General features: G+C 46.0%; 1 pseudogene; it reads right to left on the bottom strand.

Annotated features, from left to right (window-relative positions):
* The window catches only part of LOC134345042 (zinc finger protein 239-like), a 44,936-nt pseudogene extending 20,836 nt beyond the window's left edge, over window positions 1-24,100 (bottom strand).
* Window positions 24,101-26,084: the final 1,984 nt, after the last annotated feature.

Below are 26,084 nucleotides of genomic sequence, written 5' to 3'. Positions count from 1 at the left end.
TTTTGATCAACCAGTTTCCAAATGTTTCTGATCTTTCATTTGTAGCCACATCCAAAACCCTAACTCAGGCTGGCAACTCTGGTTTCTGACTCTGCTCCATTGAAGATTCACTCGTTAGTCTGCTGTCAGTCTTTAGAGGCGCATTGCAACAACCCAGCTGTCTGAGGCACAGTCCTTTGAAATTAGTGAAAATGACCCAAAACGTTGAAAAGAGCCGCGAAGAAGGAGTTTAACTACCTTACTCCAGAGCCCTGGGGAACGTCAAAACCACAGTGAGCTCATCGTCTTATTCAGTCTGGAGAAATTCATGCAGGGAATTCATCAGATGTATAAGATGATGAGAGACATTGATCGTGTGGATAGCCACAGGCTTTTTCCCGGGACGGAAATGGCTAACACGAGGGGCATGGTTTTAAGGTGCTTGGAAGTAGTTGCAAGGCAGATTACTACCCTCCAGGATAGTGATCTCGGAATTGCTACCTGTGCCACGTGCTAGCGAGGGCAAGAACAGTAGTATCAGGCAGATGAATGCGTGGCTGAGAGACTGGTGCAGGGGGCAGGGCTTCAGATTCTTGGATCAGTGGGATCTCTTCTGGGGGAAGTATGACCTGTTCAAAAACGACAGGTTACACCTGAACCCGAAGGGGACCAGTATCCTGGCAGGAAGGTTTAATAGAACTGTTAGGGAGGGTTTAAACTAATTTGGCAGAGGGATGGGAACTGGAATGAGCAGAGGAAGGGGAAAACAGAAATAAATCAAAGATGGAGAGCAGTAAAGATGTCAGGAAAGACAGGCAGGTGATGGGGCAGATTTATAGCCATCGGGATGAGTTGCAGTGCAATCAAAGCAAAAAATACCAAATATTGGTCTGAAGGTGTTATACTTAAATGCACGCAGCATAAGGAATAAGGTGGATGATCTTGTCGTACAGGTACAGATTGGCAGGCATGATATTGTGGCCATCACTGAGACCTGGCTAAAGGATGCATGTTTCTGGGAGCTGAACGTCCAAGGATACACGGTGTCTCAGAAGGATAGAAAGGTAGGCAGAAGGGGTGGCGTGGTAAGAAATGATAAGAAATTGGTAAGAAATGATATTAAATCATTAGAAAGAGGTGACATAGGATCAGAAGGTGTAGGATCTTTATGGGTTGAGCTAAGAAATCGCAGGGGTAAAAGGACCCTGATGCCAGTTATATACAGGACTCGCATTAGGCTTAGGGTTAGGGTTACAGCTGCAGTGATGTGGATTACAAATTACAACAGGAAATAGAAATGGCTTGTCAGAGGGCAGTGATATGATAATTGTGAGGGATTTTAACATGCGAGTGGATTGGGAAAATCAGGTTGGCACTGGATCTCAAGAGAGAGAATTTGCAGAATGTCTGCAAGATGGCTTTATAGAACAGCTTGTTGTTGAGCCTACTAGGGGATTGGCTGTACTGGATTGGGTATTGTATTATGAACCAGAAGTGATTAGAGTGATTGAGGTGAAGGAACGCTTAGGAGGCAGTGATCATAACATGATTGAGTTCACTGTGAAATCTGAGAAAGAGAAGCCAAAATCCGATGTGTTGGTATTTCAGTGGAGTAAAGGAAATTACAGTGGCAAGAGAGAGGAACTGGCCAAAGTAGACTGGAAAGGGACACTTGCAGGAAGAATGGCAGAACAGCAGTGGCTGGAGTTTATGTGAGAAATGAGGAAGGTGCAAGACAGATATATTCCAAAAAAGAAGAAATTTTCAAATGGAAAAAGGTTGCAACCGTGGCTGACAAAAGAAATCAAAGCCAAAGTTAATGCAAAGGAGAGGGCATACAAGGAAGCAAAAATCAGTGGGAAGACAGAGGTATGGGAAGTTTTTAAAAGCTTACAGAAAGAACTAAGAAGGTCATTAAGAGGGAAAAGATGAACTATGAAATGAAGCTAGCAAATAATATCAAAGAGGATACTAAAAGCTTTTTCAAGTATATAAAGAATAAAAGACAGGTGAGAGTAGATATAGGACTGATAGAAAATGATGCTGGAGAAATTGTAAGATAAGGAGATAAGGAGATAAGGAGGAACTGAACGGGTATTTTGCATCAGTCTTCACTGAGGAAGACATCAGCAGTATACCGGACACTCAAGGGTGGCAGGGAAGAGGACTGTGCGCAGTCACAATTACGACAGAGAAAGTACTCAGGAAGCTGAATAGGGTAAAGGTAGATAAATCTCCCAGACCAGATGGAATGCACCCTCGTGTTCTGAAGGAAGTAGCTGTGGAGATTGCGGAGGCATTAGCAATGATCTTTCAAAAGTCAATAGTTTCTGGCATGGTTCCGGAGGACTGGAAGATTGCAAATGTCACTCTGCTATTTAAGGGGGCAAGGAAGCAAAAAGGAAATTATAGACCTGTTAGCTTGACATCAGTGGTTGGGAAGTTGTTGGAGTCGATTGTCAAGGATGAGGGTACAGAGTACCTGGAGGCATATGACAAGATAGGCAAAACTCAGCATCGTTTCCTTAAAGGAAAATCCTGTCTGACAAACCTATTGCAAATTTTTGAGGAAATTACAAGTAGGTTAGACAAGGGAGATGCAGTGGATGTTGTATATTTGGATTTTCAGAAGGCCTTTGACAAGGTGCCACACATGAGGCTGCTTAACAAGATAAGAGCCCATGGAATTATGGGAGAGTTACACACATGGATAGAGCGTTGGCTGATTGGCAGGAAACAGAGAGTGGAAATAAAGGGATCCTATTCTGGTTGGCTGCCAGTTACCAGTGGTGTTCCACAGGGGTCCATGTTGGGGCCGCTTCTTTTTACATTGTACATCAACCATTTGGATTATGGAATAGATGGCTTTGTGGCTAAGTTTGCTGACGATACGAAGATAGGTGGAGGGGCTGGTAGTGCTGAGGAAACAGAGAGTCTACAGAGAGACTTGGACAGATTGGGAAATGGGCAAAGAAGTGGCAAATGAAATACAATGTTGGAAAGTGTATGGTTATGCACTTTGGCAGAAGAAGTAGACAGGCAGGCTATTATTTAAATGGGGAGAGAATTCAAAGTTCTGAGATGCAACTGGACTTGGGAGTCCTCGTGCAGGATACCCTTGAGATTAACCTCCAGGTTGAGTCGGTGGTGAAAAAGGCAAATGCAATGTTGGCATTCATTTCTAGAGGAATAGAGTATAGGAGCAGGGATGTGATGTTGAGGCTCTATAAGGCGCTGGTGAGACCTCACTTGGAATACTCTGGGCAGTTTTGAGCTCCTTATTTAAGAAAGGATGTGCTGACGTTGGAGAGGGTTCAGAGAAGATTCACGAGAATGATTCCGAGAATGAGAGGATTAACATAAGAGGAACATTTGTCTGCTCTTGGACTGTATTCCTTGGAGTTCAGAAGGATGAGGGAGGACCTCATAGAAACATTTCGAACATTGAAAGCCATGGACAGAGTGGAAGTGGCAAAATTGTTTCCCATGGTGGGAGAGTCTTGTACGAGAGGGCATGACTTAAGGATTGAAGGGCGCCCATTCAGAACAGAGATGCGAAGAAATTTTTTTAGCCAGAGGGTGGTCGATCTATGGAATTTGTTGCCACGGGCAGCAGTGGAGGCCAAGTCACTGAGTGTATTTAAGGCAGAGATTGATAGGTATCTGAGTAGCCAGGGCATCAAAGGTTATGGTGAGAAGGCGGGGGAGTGGGACTCAATTGGAGAATGGATCAGCTCATGATAAAATGGCGCAGCAGACTCGATGGGCCAAATGGCCAACTTCTGCTCCTTTGTCTTATGGTCTTATGTCAGAGGTAAGTTTTTTACACAAAGAGTGGTGTGTGTGCGGAATGCATTGCCGGTGACGGTGGTGGAGGCCAATACAAAAGGGTATTTTAAGAGATTCTTAGATTGGTACATGGAGCCTAGAAAAATAGAGGGCTATGTGGTAGGGTAGTTCTAGGCAGTTTCTAGAGTGGGTTACATGGTTGGCACAACATTGTGGGTCGAAGGTGCTGTAGATTTATATGATTCTATGAAATTCAAGGGAAATCTCTTCTCCGATGGAGTGGTGGCTAGTTGCAACCTGTCATCAGAGGGGGGATCGGCAGGGATACATTTTGATATACTGTACTGATATGGAACAGAAACATGGGCAGGCACCAGATGGGTTGAGTGGCCTCTCTAGTGTACATTGTGAGTGTGATAGACAGTAACTACCTGCGACACGGGATTTGATACAGAACTGATTTAACTTTCACAGATCCACAATATTAAACACTAGACTCGTTTAAGGCTAACATCAGCAGAATGGAATGCTCTAATGCTCAGTGACCAGGGTTCAGTCCTGGGTGCGATGAGCAGCCGCAAGAACTGCAGATTCTGACTGTAACCGTCCCTCATGAACGTGCAGCTGCCTTCAGTCACCGTGATGGTTAAACATTTAACACAGAGCTGATTTGAACTCCCTCACTGATGTGAAGTTGCTGGTGCTGCCGCAGCTGGGATGATTGAGTAAAACTCTTCGCTCACTCTGGACAGAAATGTGGCCTCTATTTATGGTGAACTCACCGGACCATCACAACGTGGGTTAACTGAATGAGCCTCTTTGCACATGAAGCAGGTGAATGGCCGCTTCCCAGTGCGAAGCTATTGGTGTATCTGCGATGGCCGACTGAATCCCTTCCAAAATGAGAGCCAGTGAATGACATTTCACTGCTATCAACGCTACGGCAATGTATCCAGTCAGATCACAGACATGGAGACGTGATTGGGCTCTCCTTGTAGCGAGTGGAGCGCTGTCCTCTCCAGCATTTCTGCCTCCACATTCAAGGATCGGCGGCATTCAAGCGCTGGTGAACTGACAGATACAGCGGAACTAACGTGCTGTTGTGTTTGTGATTCCCATACACAAATCCTTTGACATTTTCACACTGTTAAAAGTTTACAAAGCACATCAGTGGGTGAAGGACAACATTTCAACTAAGATAATTTTAGTCTCCATGGTGCCTTCTGATAAAAACACTGTCACAGCTCAAAACAATTTGGAGCAACAAGACTTCATCTTCTAACTGGCTACAGTTCCGGCATCAGGCACAATATCAAACTCTCTGCTTCCCTCTCTGTATCAAAATGGATCATTCCTCCCCTTCATCAGTCTGTGACTTAGCTCAGTTTGTTTGCCTGTCTCCTTCGCATTCTGAACATGCGCCACACACCCACTAAGATCACATTTTATTTACACGGCTGCGACTAGAGACTTTCTGATTATTATGTCCCTCCTGGCATTTGATGGTGGTAAACTCAGAGTCAGCAATGGTATTGAACCTCAGGAGTAGGTTACTGGACCTTTTCGTTGGAAATCGATAAAGTACCGGTAGTGTGTGGCTGAATGAATGGGTCGTTTCAGATTGGAAGGAGGTAGCGTTTGGAATAACCCAGAGAACCCTGACCACAGTTGTTCACAGTTTAATGGCCTGGGGAAGGCAGCGAGATGTGAGATGTCCCAGTCTGCTAGTGATGCAGAAAGAGTGGAGTTGGGGGAGAGGAGGCTATTCACATGCAATTTTGTAGCTTTCCAATCAGTTCATAGTGCACTGTGGGACTGCAGTGGCGGGTTCCATTGCTGGGATCAGTATACATTCACTGTCGGCTATGAGGATTTTGTGAATCAAGCCCCATTCTCCAATTTAGAATCTCAAGCCACAGAGCAAGCCAATCGTTTGTATATTTAAGTTCTACTTAGGGGATTCTGATAACCAGATACTATAGCCCATCATGAGGAATTCTGCAGATGCTGGAAATTCAAGCAACACACATCAAAGTTCCTGGTGAATGCAGCAGGCCAGGCAGCATCTCTAGGAAGAGGTACTGTCGATGTTTCGGGCCAAGACCTTTCGTCAGGACTAACTGAAAGAAGAGCTAGTAAGAGATTTGAAAGTGGGAGGGGGAGGGGGAGATCCAAAATGATAGGAGAAGACAGGAGTGGAAGGGATGGAGCCAAGAGCTGGACAGGTGATTGGCAAAAGGGATATGAGAGGATCATGGGACAGGAGGCCCAGGGAGAAGGAAAACAGGGGGGGGGGAGCCCAGTGGATGGGCAAGGAGTATAGTCAGAGGGACAGAGGGAGCAAAAGGAGAGAGAGTGAAAGAATGTATGTATATAAATAAATAAATAACGGATGGGGTACGAGGGGGAGTTGGGGCATTAGCGGAAGTTTGAGAAATCAATATTCATGCCATCATGTTGGAGGCTACCCAGACAGAATATAAGGTGTTGTTCCTCCAACTTGAGTGTGGCTTCATCTTTACAGTAGAGGAGGCCGTGAATAGACATATCAGAATGTGAATGGGACGTGTAATTAAAATGTGTGGCCACTGGGAGATCCTGCTTTCCACGGCCCTCCACAACTTCTCTATCCAGTCCTTTCAATATCCGACGTCATTCATAAATTTGGCCACAGGGCCATTGATACTGTCATCCGATGCACTGACATGAACATAAACAGAAACGTTGCCAACACAAACCCCTGTGGACCTCTGGGGTAGTAATCTCAGGATTGCTGCCTGCGCCACGTGCTAGTGATGAAGGAATAGCATGATCAGCCGTATTAATGTGTGGCCGAGAGACTTGTGTAGGGGGCAGGGGTTCAGATTCCTGGATCACTGGGGCCTCTTCCAGGGGAGGTATGACCGGTACAAAAAGGACGGATTACACCTGAACCCAAAGGTGTCCAATATCCTAGCGGGAACATTTAATAAAGCTGTTAGTGAGTGTATAAACAAATTTGCAGGGGGATGGGAACCAGAGTGATTGGGCTGAGAAAGGGGAAAACAGAAATAAATCAAAGATAGCGTGCAACAGAAATTATAGAAAGAACAGGCAGGAGATAAAGCTTAATCAAAGCCAGTGGCATGAGTAATAGGACAATAGATCCGTGGTGCAATTAAAATAGAAACCAAGAAATACTGGACTGAGAGTGTTGTATCTGAATGCACACGGCATAAGGAATAAAACAGATGATCTTGAAATTCAGCTACAGATTTGCAAATATGACGTGGCCATTTGTGAAACTTAGCTAAAGAATGGCTGCCATTAGGAGCTGAACGTCCAAGGATATAAGGTGTATCAGAAAGATAGGTCAGTAGGCAAATGAAGTGGTGTGGCCCTGTGTACAAGAAATAATATTAAATGATTGGAAAGGGATGACATAGGATTGGAAGGAGTAGAGTCTCCATAGGTTGAATTAGGAAACGGCAAGGGTAAAACGACCCGAATGACAGTTGTATACAGGCCTACAAACAGCGGCCGGGATGTGGATTGCAAATTTAGCAAGAGATAGAAAAGGCATGTCAGAAAGGCAATGTCATGATAATCGTTGGGGATTTTAACAAAAAGTGGATTTGGGAAAACCAGAGAGAATTTGTAGAATATCTAAAGGATGGCTTTTTAGAACAGCTCGTTGTTGAGCCCACAAGGAAATTGGCTGTGCTGATTTGTGTCTTGTGCAATGACCTGGAGGTGATAAGGGAGCTTAAGGTTAAGGAACCCATCAGGAACAGTGATCACAATATGATCAAGTTCACATTAAAATTTGAGAGGGAAAAATAAAATCCAATGTGTCGGTTTTTCAGTGGAATAAAGGAAATTACAATGGCATGAGAGGTCAGCCATTGCATCCGGTGCTCCCGGTGCGGCCTCCTCTACATCGGTGATACCCAATGCAGATTGGGTGACTGCTTCGTCGAGCACCTCTGCTCCGTCCACCACAACAGACAGGATCTCCCGGATGCCACCCACTTCAACTCTGCTTCCCATTCCCATTTGGATATGTCCATACATGGCCTCCCCTACTGCCATGATGAGGCTAAACTCAGGTTGGGAGAGCAACACCTCATATACCATCTGGGTAGTCTCCAGCCCCTTGGTATGAACATTGAATTCTCCAACTTCTGGCAATTTCCTCCCCCTCCCTTCCCCTATCCCAGTTTCACTCTGCCTCCTCCTCCAGCTGCCTATCATCTCCCTCATGGTTCCGCCTCCTTCTACTACCCATTGTGCTTTCCCCATTCCTTCTTCACCTTTCATGCCTATCACCTCCCTGCCTCCCTTCCCCCACCCCTTTATCTTTCCCCTTACTGGTTTTTCATCTGGAACCCACCAGCCTTCTCCTTCCCACCCTTCCCCCACCTTCTTTATAGAGCCTCTACCCTTCCCTCTTCAGTCCTGACAAAGGGTTCTGGCCCGAAACGTTGACTGATCGTTTCCACGGATGCTGCCCGACCTGCTGAGTTCCTCCAGTGTGTTGTCACTGTTGCTTTGACCCCAGCATCTGCAAAGTATGTTGTGTTGGTATGAGAGGTGAAGTGGCCGAAGTTGACTGGAAAGGGACATTTGCAGGAAGGACAACAGTGCAGCAATGGCTGGAGTTTCTGTGAAAAATGAGAGGAGTGCAAGACAGATACATTCCAAATAAGAAGAAATTTTCAAAGGGAAGGAGGACACTACCATGGCTGACAAGTGAAGTCAGGGCCAAAGTTAAAGCAGAATAGAGGACATACAAGGAAGCCAGAGCTAGTGGGGAGATAGAGGATTGGGGAGCCTTTAAAAACTTGCAGAAGGAAACACAAGGCTGATTTATACTTGTGCGTCAAATGTACGCCATAGGTACGGCGTAGCATCGTACCCTATGCTGTACTCTATGCCAACCCTATGCCGTAGCCTAACGTGTACTTCTCCCAAAATGTAACTACGCATCGCTGCAATGCAGACCGCAGCAACTGTGATTGGTCCACTTGGTAGCATCGCATTTCCTCCTACGTTGCAATAGCTTGCCATTGGGCGACTGGAGGGCAGGGAAGGAACTCTGGCTGCAATGCTTTCCATAAAGCTTTACAGACCTCCAAACTTATGGAGGACCCTGTGCTTGATGCCAGTTTGTAGCTAGCTGCTACAGCCTGGTGACTTCCACCTGAAGCTAAAACTCGAATGGTGATTGCCAGTCTCTGAGTATACTGTGTGTACACTGATGCGAAATAAATGGTTGGAGACGATGAACCAAATCATCAAATCTACCTGCTGAGATCCAAAAATATTTGAAATGCATTTCCTCGTCCATGTCTGTCAGTGGCCGGACAAGCAGAAAAAATTCACCCTCCTTCAGTTACAGTCACCATTGTTTTAAGTTTCAGTTTCTTCGTGTTGAAACTCAAACTCAAACTGAAACTCAACACAGTGGCATAGGAACCCCACCGCCAACGAGCGTTTCGGCCTTGAATTGCAGAGCGATGCAGACACACCAACACACAAGTGTAAATGCTCACAACGGCATATCCCACTTGCGTAGGCTACAGCATATGCTAGTACGCGCAAGTATAAATCAGCCTTAAGAAGGTCATTTGGAAGGAAAAGATGAATTATGAGAGGATGCTGGTAACTAATATCAAAGAACATACTAAAAGTTTTTTTAAGTATATAAATGGTAGATATAGGACAATACAAAATGACGCTGGAGATATTATAAAGAGAGATGCAGAGATGGCAGAGGAACTGAATACGTATTTTGCATCAGTCTTCACAGTGGAAGACATCTGCAGTATACCAGACATTCAAGAGTGTCAAGGAAGTGAAGTTTGTGCAGTGAAAATTACCACTGAGAAGGTGCTCAGGAAGCTTAATAGTCATAGTCATACTTTATTGATCCTGGGGGAAATTGGTTTTCGTTACAGTTGCACCATAAATAATTAAATAGTAATAAAACCATAAATAGTTAAATAGTAATATGTAAATTATGCCAGGAAATAAGTCCAGGACCAGCCTATTGGCTTAATGGTCTGAGGGTGGATAAATCTCCTGGACCTGATGGAATGCACCCTGGGGTTCTGAAGGATCAATCTGGAGAGATTGTGGAGGCATTAACGATGATCTTTCAAGAATCGATAGATTCTGGGATTGTACAGGATGACTGGAAAATTGGAAATGTTACTCCGCTATTTAAGAAGGGTGGGTGGCAGCAGATGGACCTGTTAGCCTGACATCAGTGGTTGGGAAGTTGTTGGAATCGATTGTTAAGGATGAGATTATGTAGTACCTGAAGGAACATGACAAGATAGGCTAAAGCCAGCATGGTTTCCTGAAAGGAAAATTCTGCCTGACAAACCAACTGCAATTCTTTGAGGAAATTAAAAGTAGGGAGATGCAGTAAACATGGTGTACTTGCATTTTCAGAAGGCCTTTGACAAGGTGCTGCACATGCCAACATTGCCACACATGAGGCTGCTTAGCAAGATAACAGCCCATGGAATTACAGGGAAGTTACTAGTGTCGGTGGAGCATTGGCTGGTTGGCAGAAAACAGAGAGTGGAAATAAGGGGATCCTATTCTGGTTGGCTGCCGGTTACCAGTGGAGTTCCACAGGAGTTGGTGTTGGGACCATTACTTTTTACGATGTATGTCTATGATTTGGACTACGGTTTTAATGGATTTGCGGCTAAATTTGTCAATGATACAAAGATATGTGGAGGAGCGTGTAGTGTTGAGGACACAGAGACCTGCAGAGAGACTTAGATAGTTTAGGGAATGGGCAAAGAAGTGACAAGTGAAATACAATGTTGGAAAATGTATGGTCATGAACCTTGGTGGAAGAAATAAACGGCAGACTATTATTTAGATGGGGAGAGAATTCAAAATGCAGAGATGCAAAGGGACTTGGGAGTCCTTGTGCAGGATACCCCAAAAGATTAACCTCCAGGTTGAGTCGGTGGTGAAGAAGGTGAATGCAATGTTGGCATTCATTTCTAGAGGTATAGAATATAAGAGCAGGCTTGTGATGTTGAGACTGTATAAGGCACTCATGACACCACTCTTCGAGCATTGTGTGCAGTTTTGGGCTTATTTGAGAAAGGATATACTGACATAGGAGAGGGTTCAGAGAAGATTCACGAGAATTATTCCAGGAATGAGAGGTTACCATGTGAGGAACATCTGGCACTTCTTGGGCTGAATTCCCTGGAGTTCAGGAGAATGAGGGGGGATCTCATAGAAACATTCCAAAAGTTAACAGGCCTGAACAGATTAGATATGGCAAAGTTACTTCCCATATGGTAGGAGATTCTAGGACAAGAGGGCACAAGGTCAGAATTGAAGGACATCCATTTAGAACAGAGAGGCAGAGAAATTACTTTAGTCAGTAGGTGGTAAATCTGTGGAATTTGTTGCCATGAGCGGCTGTGGAGGCCAAGTCATTGGGTGTATTTAAGGCAGAGATAGATAGGTTCTTGATTAGCCAGTGTATCAAAGGGTATGGGGTGAAGGCGGGGGAATGGGGTTGACTGGAAGAATTGGATCAGTACATGATAGAATGGCGGAGCAGGCTCGATGGGCCAAATGGTCTACTTCTGCTCCAATATTTTATGGTCTTATGGTCTATTCCACTGTTTCGACCTGCCAAAGTGCAGCCAATATTTCTGGGTATATGACCCATTCATAGGAGAATTTAGCCTTTTCTATTTTTCTGAGCTTCTCATAAATGTGTACAGTTTAGTGAAGCTTTGTTCCAGAATTTCCACACAATTAAAAGAGTTTATTGCATTTTTTAAAAATGTTTGCACTACTTATATAATTTAACTATTTAATATGTATATTATTATAATTCATTGTTATTAAAATCTATTGTTATGAATTAGGTTCTACTGCTGCTTCAGGTAGGGTAGGTCCTGAATGCAGAGATTGAGGGTTAGAGACAGAAGGGTTAGAGATTGCTGCACCCTTGGCTTTATCACTGGCCAGAGAAGTAGTGTCAGAGCTTTGGAATGTTGAAAATATTATTCCTTTGTTTAAAAAAAGAAGTACAGATAACTATGAAAATTATAGTCTAGTGAGTCCTATTTCTGTGCGCAAACTATTGGAAAAGATCGTTAGAGACATTATTTATGAGAATTTGAAGACCTGATTTGAAATAGTCATTATGGCTTCAGAGGGGCAGGTCATGTCTCAGAAGCCATGTTGTATTTTGTGAGGATATGACAAAGCACATTGATAAAGGTAGAGACATTGATCTGGTAAAAATGGATTTTAATAAGGCATTTGATAGGTTTCACCATGATAGGCTATTTCAGTATTCAGGGAAAGTTGTCTGGTGTATTCAAAATTGTTTTTTTTATCCAGGGAAGGCAGAAGATAATTATGCAGAGTGTTTTCTCCCTGGAGTTTGGTAACCAGTGGTGACGTACATGGACACACGTAAACACGAGGAATTCTGCAGATTCTGGAAATTCAAGCAACATACATCAGACTCGCTATCACTTCCATGTATCCTTTCTTGGAACGTGCCTCCGTCGCCAACTTACTCCAGTTGGCTTTAGGATTCGTTTCCAAGCCTCTCAATTTGGACCTTCTGAGGATCCCAGGTACTCACATTTTATTGACTCTGCCTCTCGCCGCTTCTCCCGTCAAGCTCTGAAGGCGACGCTCTCCGCCATGAGGAGGTACTTGGTGTCCCTATCCCAGACCCTTCCACACCTTCGGGACACTTTCTTCGCCGTCTGTAATGGTCCTACCCGCTATTTCATCCTCCGTCGGATCCACGCCTGCAATCGCCGTTTTTTTGACTTTGTCATGTTAGGCAAAGATCGTAAGATCTTACATCTACGGACTCCAGAGCCTGCTGGCCCCGACGCTAGCAGGCATGAACTTTCAATTGCGGCGCCTGCCGTTGATCTCGGCGGCTCCAACACCTCAGGACATATTCAAAACCCGGACTCCAGCAACGACCATGGAGACATTCAAAGCGATCGCGCAACCACCAACTGCAACTCCAGCCTTGAACTCCAGGCCGGGTCTTTATGTGCTGCTATTGTGACTCCCGTCTCCCCTTCCCCCACCACCACTCCGCAGCCCCGTCTTCCTCAGATACCACCGTCAGCTCCTGGGCCCTCAGAGGCTCCATCTTCCTCTCACCCCAACCCTCCCCTCTCCATTGACACCCCCAGCCTCCCCCCTCCCTCCTCTGATCCCAGCTCTCATCCGTGCCGGGTCTTTACCATCCCCTCCGACCTTCAACTGTCGGAGGCAGAACGCTCTGTTCTCAGTAAGGGCCTCACATTTGTCCCCCTTCGCCCACACCTCAGCGAGTTCCGTGTTCGCCACGATGCGGAACTTTTCTTCCGCCGTCTCCGTCTCCGAGCCTACTTCTTCGGCAAGGACTCTTCCACCCCCACCGATGACCCCTTCTCCCGTCTTCAACCCTCCTCTTCTTCATGGACACCCCGCTCTGGTCTTCTGCCTGCTCTGGATCTCTTTATTGCCAACTGCCGACGGGACATCAACCGTCTCGACTTCACCGCACCTTGTCCCCATTCCAACCTCACTCCTTCGGAACGCTCTGCTCTCCACTCCCTCCGCACTAATCCTAACCTTATTATTAAACCCGCTGATAAGGGGGGTGCTGTTGTAGTCTGGCGTACTGACCTCTACCTTGCCGAGGCACAGCGACAACTCGCGGATACCTCCTCTTATTTACCCCTCGATCGTGACCCCACCAAGGAGCACCAGGCCATTGTCTCCCACACTATCAACGACTTTATCCGCTCAGGGGATCTCCCATCCACTGCTACCAACCTTATAGTTCCCACACCCCGCACTTCCCGTTTCTACCTCCTACCCAAGATCCACAAACCTGCCTGTCCTGGCCGACCTATTGTCTCAGCTTGCTCCTGCCCCACCGAACTCGTTTCTGCATACCTCGACACTGTTTTATCACCCCTTGTTCAATCCCTTCCGACCTATGTTCGTGACACTTCTCACGCTCTTAAACTTTTCGATGATTTTAAGTTCCCTGGCCCCCACCGCTTTATTTTCACCATGGATGTCCAGTCCTTATATACTTCCATCCCCCATCAGGAAGGTCTCAAAGCTCTACGCTTCTTTTTGGATTCCAGACCTAATCAGTTCCCCTCTACCACCACTCTGCTCCGTCTAGCGGAATTAGTCCTTACTCTTAATAATTTCTCCTTTTGCTCCTCCCATTTCCTCCAAACTAAAGGTGTAGCTATGGGCACCCGTATGGGTCCTAGCTATGCCTGCCTTTTTGCTGGGTTTGTGGAACAATCTATGTTCCGTCCCTATTCTGGTATCTGTCCCCCACTTTTCCTTCGCTATATCGACGACTGCATTGGCGCTGCTTCCTGCACGCATGCAGAACTCGTTGACTTTATTAACTTTGCCTCCAACTTTCACCCTGCCCTCAAGTTTACCTGGTCTATTTCCGACACCTCCCTCCCCTTTCTAGATCTTTCTGTCTCTGTCTCTGGAGACAGCTTATCCACTGATATCTACTATAAGCCTACTGACTCTCACAGCTATCTGGACTATTCCTCTTCTCACCCTGTCTCTTGCAAAAACGCCATCCCCTTCTCGCAATTCCTCCGTCTCCGCCGCATCTGCTCTCAGGATGAGGCTTTTCATTCTAGGACGAGGGAGATGTCTTCATTTTTTAAAGAAATGGGCTTCCCTTCCTCCACTATCAACTCTGCTCTTAAACGCATCTCCTCCATTTCACGTACATCTGCTCTCACTCCATCCTCCCACCACCCCACTAGGAATAGGGTTCCCCTGGTCCTCACCTACCACCCCACCAGCCTCCGGGTCCAACATGTTATTCTCCGTAACTTCCGCCACCTCCAACGGGATCCCACCACTAAGCACATCTTTCCCTCCCCCCCCTCTGCATTCCGCAGGGATCGCTCCCTACACAACTCCCTTGTCCATTCGTCCCCCCCATCCCTCCCCACTGATCTCCCTCCTGGCACTTATCCGTGTAAGCGGAACAAGTGCTACACATGCCCTTACACTTCCTCCCTTACCACCATTCAGGGCCCCAAACAGTCCTTCCAGGTGAGGCATCACTTCACCTGTGAGTCGACTGGGGTGATATACTGCGTCCGGTGCTCCCGATGTGGCCTTTTATATATTGGTGAGACCCGACGCAGACTGGGAGACCGCTTTGCTGAACATCTACGCTCTGTCCGCCAGAGAAAGCAGGATCTCCCAGTGGCCACACATTTTAATTCCACATCCCATTCCCATTCTGACATGTCTATCCACGGCCTCCTCTACTGTAAAGATGAAGCCACACTCAGGTTGGAGGAACAACACCTTATATTCCGTCTGGGTAGCCTCCAACCTGATGGCATGAACATTGACTTCTCTAACTTCCGCTAGGCCCCACCTCCCCCTCGTACCCCAGCTGTTACTCCTTTTTATGCACACATTCTTTCTCTCACTCTCCTTTTTCTCCCTCTGTCCCTCTGAATATACCTCTTGCCCATCCTCTGGGTCACCCCCCCCCCGTCTTTCTCCCTAGGCCTCCTGTCCCATGATCCTCTCGTATCCCCTTTTGCCTATCACCTGTCCAGCTCTCGGCTCTATCCCTCCCCCTCCTGTCTTCTCCTATCATTTTGCATCTCCTCCTCCCCCTCCAGCTTTCAAATCCCTTACTCACTCTTCCTTCAGTTAGTCCTGACGAAGGGTCTCAGCCTGAAACGTCGACTGCGCCTCTTCCTATAGATGCTGCTTGGCCTGCTGCGTTCACCAGCAACTTTGATGTATGTTGCTTGAATTTCCAGCATCTGCAGAATTCCTGTTGTATACATCAAAGTTGCTGGTGAACGCAGCAGGCCAGGCAGCATCTCTAGGAAGAGGTACAGTCGCCGTTTTGGGCTGAGACCCTTCGTCAGGACTAACTGAAGGAAGAGCTAGTAAGAGATTTGAAAGTGGGAGGGGGAGGGGGAGGAGGAGATCCAAAATGATAGGAGAAGACAGGAGGGGGAGGAATGGAGCCGAGAGCTGGACAGGTGATTGGCAAAAGGGATATGAGAGGATCATGGGACAGGAGGCCCAGGGAGAAGAAAAAGGGAGGGGGGGGAACCCAGAGGATGGGCAAGGGGTATAGTGAGAGGGACAGAGGGAGAAAAAGGAGAGTGAGAGAAAGAATGTGTGTATATAAATAAATAACGGATGGAGTGCGAGGGGGAGGTGGGGCACTAGCGGAAGTTAGAGAAGTCAGTGTTCATGCCATCAGGTTGGAGGCTACCCTGACGGAATATAAGGTGTTGTTCCTCCAACCTGAGTGTGGCTTCATCTTTACAATAGAGGAGGCCGTGGATAGACATATCAGAATGGGAATGGGATGTGGAATTAAAATACGTGGCCACTGGGAGATCCTGCTTTCTCTGGCGGACAGAGTGTAGGTGTTCAGCAAAACGATCTCCCAGTCTGCATCGGGTCTCGCCAATATATAGAAGGCCACATCGGGAGCACCGGACGCAGTATATCACCCCAGCCGACTCACAGGTGAAGTGTCACCTCACCTGGAAGGACTGTCTGGGCCCCTGAATGGTGGTAAGGGAGGAAGTGTAAGGGCATGTGTTGCACTTGTTCTGCTTACAAGAATAAGTGCCAGGAGGGAGATCAGTGGGAAGGGATGGGGGGGGGATGAATGGACAAGGGAGTCGCGTAGGGAGTGATCCCTGCGGAAAGGCCTTAAACGAGGCCTTGGTGAGACCACACCTGGAGTATTGTGTGCAGTTTTGGTCCCCTAATCTGAGGAAAGACATCCTTGCCATAGAGGGAGTACAAAGAAGGTTCACCAGATTGATTCCTGGGATGGCAGGACTTTCATATGATTAAAGAATGGATCGACTAGGCTTATACTCGTTGGAATTTAAAAGGTTGAGGTGTGATCTTATTGAAACATATAAAATCCTAAAGGGATTGGACAGGCGAGTTGCAGGAAGATTGTTCCCGATGTTGGGGAAGTCCAGAATGAGGGGTCACAGTTTGAGGATAAAGGGGAAGGCTTTTAGGACCGAGATTAGGAAAAACTTCTTCACACAGAGAGTGGTGAATCTGTGGAATTCTCTGCCACAGGAAACAGTTGAGGCCAGTTCATTGGCTATATTTAAGAGGGAGTTAGATATGGCCCTTGTGGCTAAAGGGATCAGGGGGTATGGGGGGAAGGCTGGTACAGGGTTCTGAGTCGGATGATCAGCCATGATCATACTGAATGGCGGTGCAGGCTCGAAGGGCCGAATGGCCTACTCCTGCACCTATTTTCTATGTTTCTAAAGCAGAGGGCGGGGGGAGGGAAAGATGTGCTTAGTGGTGGGATCCCACTGGAGGTGGCGGAAGTTACGGAGAATAATATGTTGAACGTCTGTTCTGTGATCTCCTGTTTTTAGTCGTTTATCTTTAGAAATGATCTGTTTGAGGAAGTGGAAGGGTGGAATTCGTAAGTTTGCAGATAATATGGAGATTGCTAGGGTTGTGGTCACTGTAGAAGATTGTCATAGGTTACAATGGACATTGAAAGGATGCAGAACAGGGTTGAGAAGTGCCAGATGAAGTTCAACACGGAAAAGTGCGAAGTGATCCACTTTGGAAGGACGAATTTGAAGGCAGAGTACAGGGTTAACAGCAGGATTGTTAGCAGTATGGAGGAACAGAGGGATGTTAGGGACCACATCCACAGATCCCGCAATGTTTCTTCACACCTTGATAGGCAGTTTAAGAAGACGATTTGGGTGTCAGCCACATTAGTCAAGAGATTGAGTTCAGGAGCCATGAGGTCACGTTGTAACTCTAAATATCCTGGTTAGACCACACTTGGAATATTGTGTTCACTTCCGAGCGCCTCATTATAGGAAGGATGTGGAAACGATAGAGAGGGTGCAGAGGAGGTTTACCAGGATGCTGCCTGGATTAGAGAGCATGTACTCTGATGATACTTTGAGCGAGCCAGGGTGTTTCTTTTTGGAGCAAAGGCGGAGGAGATCTGACGTCATAGATGTGTACAAGATGATCAGAGGCATACAGTAGATCGAGTGGACAGATAGAGACTTTTCTCCGGGGCAGAAATGGTGGTTATGAATGGAAATAATTTTATGGTGAATGGAGGAAAGTATGGGGAGAATGAAAAGTGCAGATGGGAATAAGCACAGACCTTGTGGGTGAGTATTAAACTATTACAAGAGATTAGGCAGGAAGGAGGGAGAGGTAACAGGGAACAGCTATTTTTGGGCAAGTCCACATCCAACATGTGGAGGGTGTTTGAAGTCTAACTACACAGAGTACAGGACAGGTATCTTCCAGCCAGAAGAAAGGACAAGAATGGCAAGGTAGAGAACCAGGGATGTTGAGGGATGTCATGAATGTAGTCCAGAATAAAACAGAAAGTAGGTAAAGCTTAAGAAGCTAGAATCAAACAGAGACTTCAGGGATTAATATGAAGCCAGAGAAGAACTCCAAGAAAAAAAAACTCGAGGAGAATTAGGAAAGCCATTGCGGCCCTTAAAAACTCCTTGGCAATTATGATTAAAGAGAATCTCAAAACATTCTACACATACATCAGAAGCAAGAGGAAAACAAGGGAGAGGGTGGGACAAATGGGGAGGGGAACATTTGGTTGGATACAAAGGATGTGGCTGAGGTTTATAATGAGTACTTTACATCAATATTTACCAAAGAAAAGGACATGGAGCATGTGGAGATCAAAGTGAAGAGTATTAATATGCTCAAGTATTTTTAAGTAACTAAGCAGGTAGCTTTGGGCTTTTAAATAGCAGTAAGGTAGATAAACCCCAGGGCCTGATGGGATACACCACAGATTATTCACTGAGGCAAGTGAAGAGATTGCTGGGGCCTTGGCCAATATCTTTGTGCCCTTGCTAGCCACTGGCGAGGTCCTGGAGGACTGGTGAGCAGCCAATGTTGATCTAATATTCAAGAAGGGAACCATGGATAATCCTGGAAGTTATAGACTGCCAGTGGTAGGGATAGAATTTATGAGTATTTGTAAAACCATAGCTTTATTATGGGATCCAACATGGCTTTGTTTGGAGTCTTACTGACTTGATTGATTTTATTCATGTTGTGATGAGGATGATTGATGAAGGCTGAGCTCAGGAAGTTGTTTTCACACATTTTTGTGAGGCCTTTGACAATGTCCCACATGGGAGGCTCATCCAAAAGATTAAGATGTATGGGATCCATGGTGAATTGGATTCAGAACTGGGTTACCCATCGAAGACAAAGGGTGGTGCTTGAAGGGAGGTATTCTAACAGGAGATCTGGGTTAGTGGTGTTCTGTGGGAATCTGTACAGGAACCTCTGACATCTGTGATAGACAAAAGACAATAGGTGCAGGAGTAGGCCATTCAGCCCTTCGAGCCAGCACCGCCATTCACTGTGATCATGGCTGATCATCGACAATCAGTATCCAGTTCCTGCCTTATCCCCATAACCTTTGATTCCGCTATCTTAAAGAGCTCTATCCATCTCTTTCTTGAAAGCATCCAGAGACTTGGCCTCCACAGCCTTCTGGGGCAGAGCATTCCATATATCCACCACTCTCTGGGTGAAAAAGTTTTTCCTCAACTCTGTTCTAAATGGCCTACCCCTTATTCTTAAACTGTGGCCTCTGGTTCTGGACTCACCCATCAGCGGGAACACGCTTCCTGCCTCCAGCATGTCCAATCCCTATATAATCTTATATGTTTCAATAAGATCCCCTCTCAGCCTTCTAAATTCCAGAGTATACAAGCCCAGTCGCTCCAATCTTTCAACATATGACAGTCCCGCCATCCCGGGAATTAACCTTGTGAACCTACGCTGCACTCCCTCAATAGCAAGAATGTCCTTCCTCAAATATGGAGACCAAAACTGCACACAGTACTCCAGGTGTGGTCTCACCAGGGCCCTGTACAGCTGCAGAAGGAGCTCTTTGCTCTTATACTCAATTCCCCTTGTTATGAAGGCCAGCATGCCATTAGCTTTCTTCACTGCCTGCTGTACTTGCATGCTTGCTTTCAGTGACTGATGTACAAGAACACCTAGATCTCGTTGTGCTTCCCCTTTTCCTAACTTGACTCCATTTAGATAATAATCTGCCTTCCCGTTCTTACCACCAAAGTGGATAACCTCACATTTATCAACATTAAACTGCATCTGCCCACTCACCCAGCCTGTCCAAGTCATCCTGCATTCTCATAACATCCTCCTCACATTTCACACTGCCACCCAGCTTTGTGTCATAGGCAAATTTGCTAATGTTACTTTTAATTCCCTCATCTAAATCATTAATATATATTGTAAACAGCTGCGGTCCCAGCACTGAACCCTGCGGTACCACACTGGTCACCGCCTGCCATTCCGAAAGGGACCTGTTAATCGCTACTCTTTGTTTTCTGTCAGGCAGCCAATTTTCAATCCATGTCAGTACTCGGCCCCCAATACCATGTGCCCTAATTTTTCCCACTAATCTCCTGTGTGGGACTTTTATCAAAGACTTTCTGAAAGTCCAGGTACACTACAGCCACTGGCTCTCCCTTGTCCATTTTCATAGTTGCATCGTCAAAAAATTCTAGCAGATTAGTCAAGCAAAATTTCCCCTTCGTAAATCCATGCTGACTCGGACCGATCCTATTACTGCTATCCAGATGTGTCGTAATTTCATCTTTTATAATTGACTCCTGCATCTTTCCCACCATCGATGTCAGGCTAACTGGTTTATAATTCCCTGTTTTCTCTCTTCCTCCCTTCTTGAAGAGAGGGACAACATTAGCCTCCCTCCAATCCACAGGAACTGATCCTGAATATATAGAACATTGGAAAATGATTACCAATGCGTCCACAATTTCTAAAGCCACCTCTTTAAGTACCCTAGGATGCAGACCATCAGGTCCCGGGGACTTATCAGCTTTCAGACCCAACAGTCTATCCAACACCATTTCCTGCCTAATATAAATTTCCTTCAGTTCATCCATTACCCTAGGTCCTTTGGCTACTATTACATCTGGGAGATTGTTTGTGTCTTCCCTAGTGAAGACAGATCCAAGGTACCTGTTCAGCTCGTCTGCCATTTCCTTGTTCCCCATAATAAATTCACCAGTTTCTGTCTTCAAGGGCCCAATTTTGGTCCTAACTATTTTTTCCCTTTTCACATACCTAAAGAAGCTTTTACTATCCTCCTTTATATTCTTGGCTAGTTTACCTTCGTACCTCATTTTTCTCTGTGTATTGCCTTCTGTTGCTCTTTAAAAGTTTCCCAATCCTCCGGCTTCCCACTCGACTTTGCTATGTTATACTTGTATATAAGCAACCGGATAAAACTGTCCATGGGGGTGGATGGAATAGATGACAGTCAAAGAGCACAGTGGGATATCCTGTAAATTAGCTGCAGATAATGGCAGAGAAATGGCAGATGGAGCTTAACCTGGCCATATGTGAAGTGTTGCACCTGGGCAGGTTAAATGTAAACAGACGGTACACTATTAAGTGCAACAGTGGTGATCAGCAGGGGGATCTTGGAGTCCAAGTTCATCACTCCCTGAACGTGGCTACACAGATTGACAGGGGGTTAAGAAGGCAAATGGTGTGCTTGCCTTTGTGAGTCAAGGCATTGTGTTCAAAAGTCAGGAAGTTATGTTGAAACTTATAAAACTCTAGTTGGACGACATCTGGAATATTTCATACAGTTCCAGTCGCCCCATTCTAGGAAAAATGTCAGAGTTGAAGAGAGTGCAAAAGAGTTTACGTGGATGCTGTCTGGATTAGAGGGCCTGTGTTTGGACAAACTGGTTGTTTTCTCTGGAGCAGTGGAGACTGAGAGGAAATCTGATAGAGGTTTATAAGATTATGAGGGGTATAGATAGAGTAGGCAGACAGTATCTCTTTTGAGGGGTTGGAATGTCTGATACCAGAGGGAGAGAGGGGTAAGTTCAAAGGAGAAAGGCAACCTCTGTGTGAAAGGCAGGTTCTTTAGACAGATTAGTTAGAGCCTGGAATGAGCACCTGGGGTTTGGTAGAGACAGGTACTGTGTAGTAGGGACTTTTCACAGACTCTTAGACAGGCACATGAATGTGAGGAAAATGAAGGGATATGGATATTGTGTCTGCATAATGGATTAGTTTAGTCAGCCATTTGATTATTAATTCACTTGGCCACTTTCAGGGAGCGAAGAACACTGAGGTCCGAACTATTGTTCCTGTGCTGTACTGATCTATGTTCTATAACATTGTTCAGTTTACAATGTTTCAATGTGATTCTCAGTTCAGTGTGTTGTTTTACCATACTGAACTCCAGGATTTCTTTCAGCATTGTGTCCAACTTTGCCAACCCATTCCTCATTTCCACAAAGGATTCCCACATCTCTCCCTGGGACTGGGAGCTTTTCCCCATCACCAGGCTGAGGAAGAGTGGGGAATCCTCTGTCGGGATTCCCTTCTCTGTGAGTTCTGTGATCTCCTGTAAACAATGAACTTGTTGAGTGACGGACCCAGTGAAAGAGAATCCGCTCAGTGATGGGACGTCCCAGTGACTCTGAGCACAGGAACAGTCACTGGTCAGCCTCTCCACCCACACTGTAAATTTCTGGGTTCAGTCATTAGCAGCAAAGCACTGACAGTGGAAATTACAGATCAGAATAGTATTACAGTCACAGAGACCAGCAGCTCTGAAGCAAGCCCTTCGGCCCTTCTAGTCAATGTGGACCTGGTTTAGTTTTTTAATGCCTGTTTCCAACTACCTGCACCATAGCCTCCATACACCTCCCATCCATGTCCACAGCCAAATTTCTCTTTAGTGTCTAAATCAAACCCACATCCACCACTTCCACTGGCAGCTCATTCCGCACTCTCACCAAACTCTGAGTGAAGAATTTCCCTTCAGATTCCCCCAAAATATTTCACCTTTCACCTTGAACTTATGTCCAATGTGGGGGTAAGAGGGAAGATGGAGTGGAGAGGGAAGGCAGTAAGGATGGAGAGAGGCTGATTGGGGACAAGGAAACAGAGGGGAGTGTTTATACCTACTATTTTTCAAAAACGCAATTATTTGAACTTACTTGCTACAAATGTACAATCCATACCCTGTACATTCTCAGCCAAATTACTGATTACAGATGACAAGTAACATGAAGAGCAGTGTGAGCTGCCTTAATGACTATCATCCAGTGGCTCTCACATCTCTGGTGATGAAATGTGAAGGGTTTGTCATGGTGAGAATGAACTCCTGCCTCAGCAAGGGCCTGGACCCACTGCAATTTGCCCATCACAATAGGTCTATGGCAGATGTGATCGCAATGGCTTTTCACATAGCCTTAGATCACCTGGATAATACAAACACGAAAATGTTCTGCTAAACAACTGACAATTGCACCTTTACCAACTGCTCACATGAGACTACTGTCTATATCCGTGACACAGGAAATCACATCACTGTCACTCTCCTGATACCGTGACTGATTCCGGGTATCCTCCCTCACTAAACCTCTTCCTCAGTCACCATCTGTGAGATTATATATAAAGAAATTAAAACGATCTATCAGACAGCTCCTATACCCCTCCACCCCTGACCATGCTTCGTTGATTAAATCTCTCCCTTCTCAGCATCTTCCTTTTCCCGTTTCCCATTGTAACTGCAGATATGCCAACAGATCCGAATCCGCTGTACAAACCCGTGTCCTTCTTTGACGCAGAAGTCGCAGACACCCCCAACTCCCCACCCGCTTCCTAATCTGCACTCGCAGCCCATGAGGGTGACAACGGTTTCCCACTCTGGGGCTTTGTAACAAACACACAGTTAACAGCAAGATGAGTCAGTGATTGATATAAAGAGAAGAATTGTTGCTTCCTGAAAGGACACGCGAGCGTCCAATACAATGGACCAGATCCTCCCTTGTCTCCTACTTCATTTCACCCGGGTCACGGAACATCCGATCATCTCACTTTCTCACATCACCACCTTCCCCTCACCCCCAATCGCCCATCGTCCCACACCTTTCCCATCCTCACCCCGCACCCACACGTCCACCTCTCCCCACACACACAGACAGATCCCCAAACCCCAAACCCCTTCCCCACTTAGGGAGCCACAACTAATTGATCCCACAGCCCGGGCTCGAGAGCAAAGCTAAAACCGCGGCTACGATACCAGAGAGAGCGAAGCCTCCTGTCGTTCGTCAGAGCTCGGCCCCGACCATTTCCATCCGCAACCAGCCGCCGATCTACACGAACACGACATAAATCCCCTCCTCTCGGGAGAACCACGGTGACACCTGGGGTCGGCACTACGCCTGCGTCCAGCAGGAAGCTCGGAGGTTACCACAGCGCCACGGGCGACCGGAGGACTGCACATCGCCACCGGTGGCCGGCGTGACGACGGAGAAGAAATCACAAACCCGAGGAAGTCTGCAGATGTTGGAAATCCCAAAAAACCCTCACAAAATGCTGAAGGAACCCAGCAGGTCAGGTAGCATCTATCGAAAAGAGTCGACATATCCAGTTGAGATCCTTCTTCAGGACTGAGAAGGAAGGGGAAATATCTGAATAAAAACTGGGCGGGTGAGGAAAAGGCTCGCTCGAAGATGATAGTTGAAGCCAGTGTAGGTGGGAAATCACAAGAGCAGGAGGAAAAAAAAATCTAATCGGAGAGGAGATTAGACAATAGGAGAAAGGGATGGAGGAGTGGACCCAGGGAGAAGTGAAAAGCAGGTGAGGGGAATGAAAGGTCAGAGGAAGTAAATTGTGAATTGGTGCCTCAGCTGGAAGGACTGTTTGGACAAGGGAGAGAGTTCAGCCTTGCTGTCCTTTCACTGTGACACCCCCGAACTCCACATCAAATCTATCCAAACGAATCTGGGCGAACGTTAATGATCAACAAATATGATACCGCTCAGTAATCAGCTGTCTGAATGAATAACTGACTTTAAAGAGGAAGAGGTGACTATGATGCACATTGTTAGCATGTTGAGTTTGCCAAGAGACAAAGACTGCAAGGATGAGAGTTTTTCTGTTGACAAATATACTGTGTGTAGACCCCGCTAGCAATTCTGGTGTTGTGACCCAAGTCGAGATAAATACCACGCTGCCCACTCCACCAACAACACGGCACAACCGGACATATAACAGGAGACTTTACATCTGACAGCACTGTATTCAGTGATGAAACCAGTGATTAATGTTGTTGTACCACTGAAATCATAATCATAATTGTAGGCCGTATCTCGGGTAATGATGACTTTGAGTACAGAGAGGAAATTAAGAACCTGCTGGCATGGTGTGAAGACAACAACCTATCCCTCAATGTCAACAAGAATCAAGGACGCGACCCACCCAGCCAACACACTTTTCGTCCCTCTTCCCTCCGGGAGAAGGCTCAGGAGCTTGAAGACTCGTAGGCCAGATTTGGGAACAGCTTCTTTCCAACTGTGACAAGACTGCTGAACGGATCCTGACCCGGATCTGGGCCGTACCCTCCAAATAACTGGACTTGCCTCTCGGTTTTTTTACACTTTCCATTTTTCTGTTCTCTATTTATGATTTATAACTTAAAATTTAATATTTACTATTGTTACATGCTCAAGGAGATCTTTTTTTCTGTGAGAATGATGTAATGGTCTTTTGGAGGTCACCTGATGTGATTTTCCCACCGATGTGAGGTCACGTGATGACATAGAAACCATAGAAACTACAGCACAGACATAGGCCTTTTGGCCCTTCTTGGCTGTGCGGAACCATTTTCTGCCTAGTCCCACTGACCTGCACACGGACCATATCCCTCCATACACCTCCCATTCATGTATCTGTCCAATATATTCTTAAATGTTAATAAAGAACCCGCATTTACCACCTCATCTGGCAGCTCATTCCATACTCCCACCACTCTCTGTGTGAGGAAGCCCCCCCCAATGTTCCCTTTAAACTCCCACCCCCACCCTTAACCCATGTCCCCTAGTTTTTTTTCCCCCTTGCCTCAGTGGAAAAAGCCTGCTTGCATTCACTCTATCTATACCCATCATAATTTTATATATCTCTATCAAATCTCCCCTCATTCTTCTACGCTCCAGGGAATAAAGTCCTAACCTATTCAACCTTTCTCTGTAACTGAGTTTCTCAAGTCCCGGCAACATCCTTGTAAACCTTCTCTGCACTCTTTCAACCTTATTTATATCCTTCCTGTAATTTGGTGACTAAAACTGAACACAATACTCCAGATTCGGCCTCATCAATGCCTTATACAACCTCATCATAACATTCCAGCTCTAATACTC

The sequence above is a fragment of the Mobula hypostoma genome, chromosome 4 (assembly GCF_963921235.1).
Source record: "Mobula hypostoma chromosome 4, sMobHyp1.1, whole genome shotgun sequence".
Classification (NCBI taxonomy): domain Eukaryota; kingdom Metazoa; phylum Chordata; class Chondrichthyes; order Myliobatiformes; family Myliobatidae; genus Mobula; species Mobula hypostoma.
This window is presented reverse-complemented; position numbering and strand designations above follow the sequence as displayed.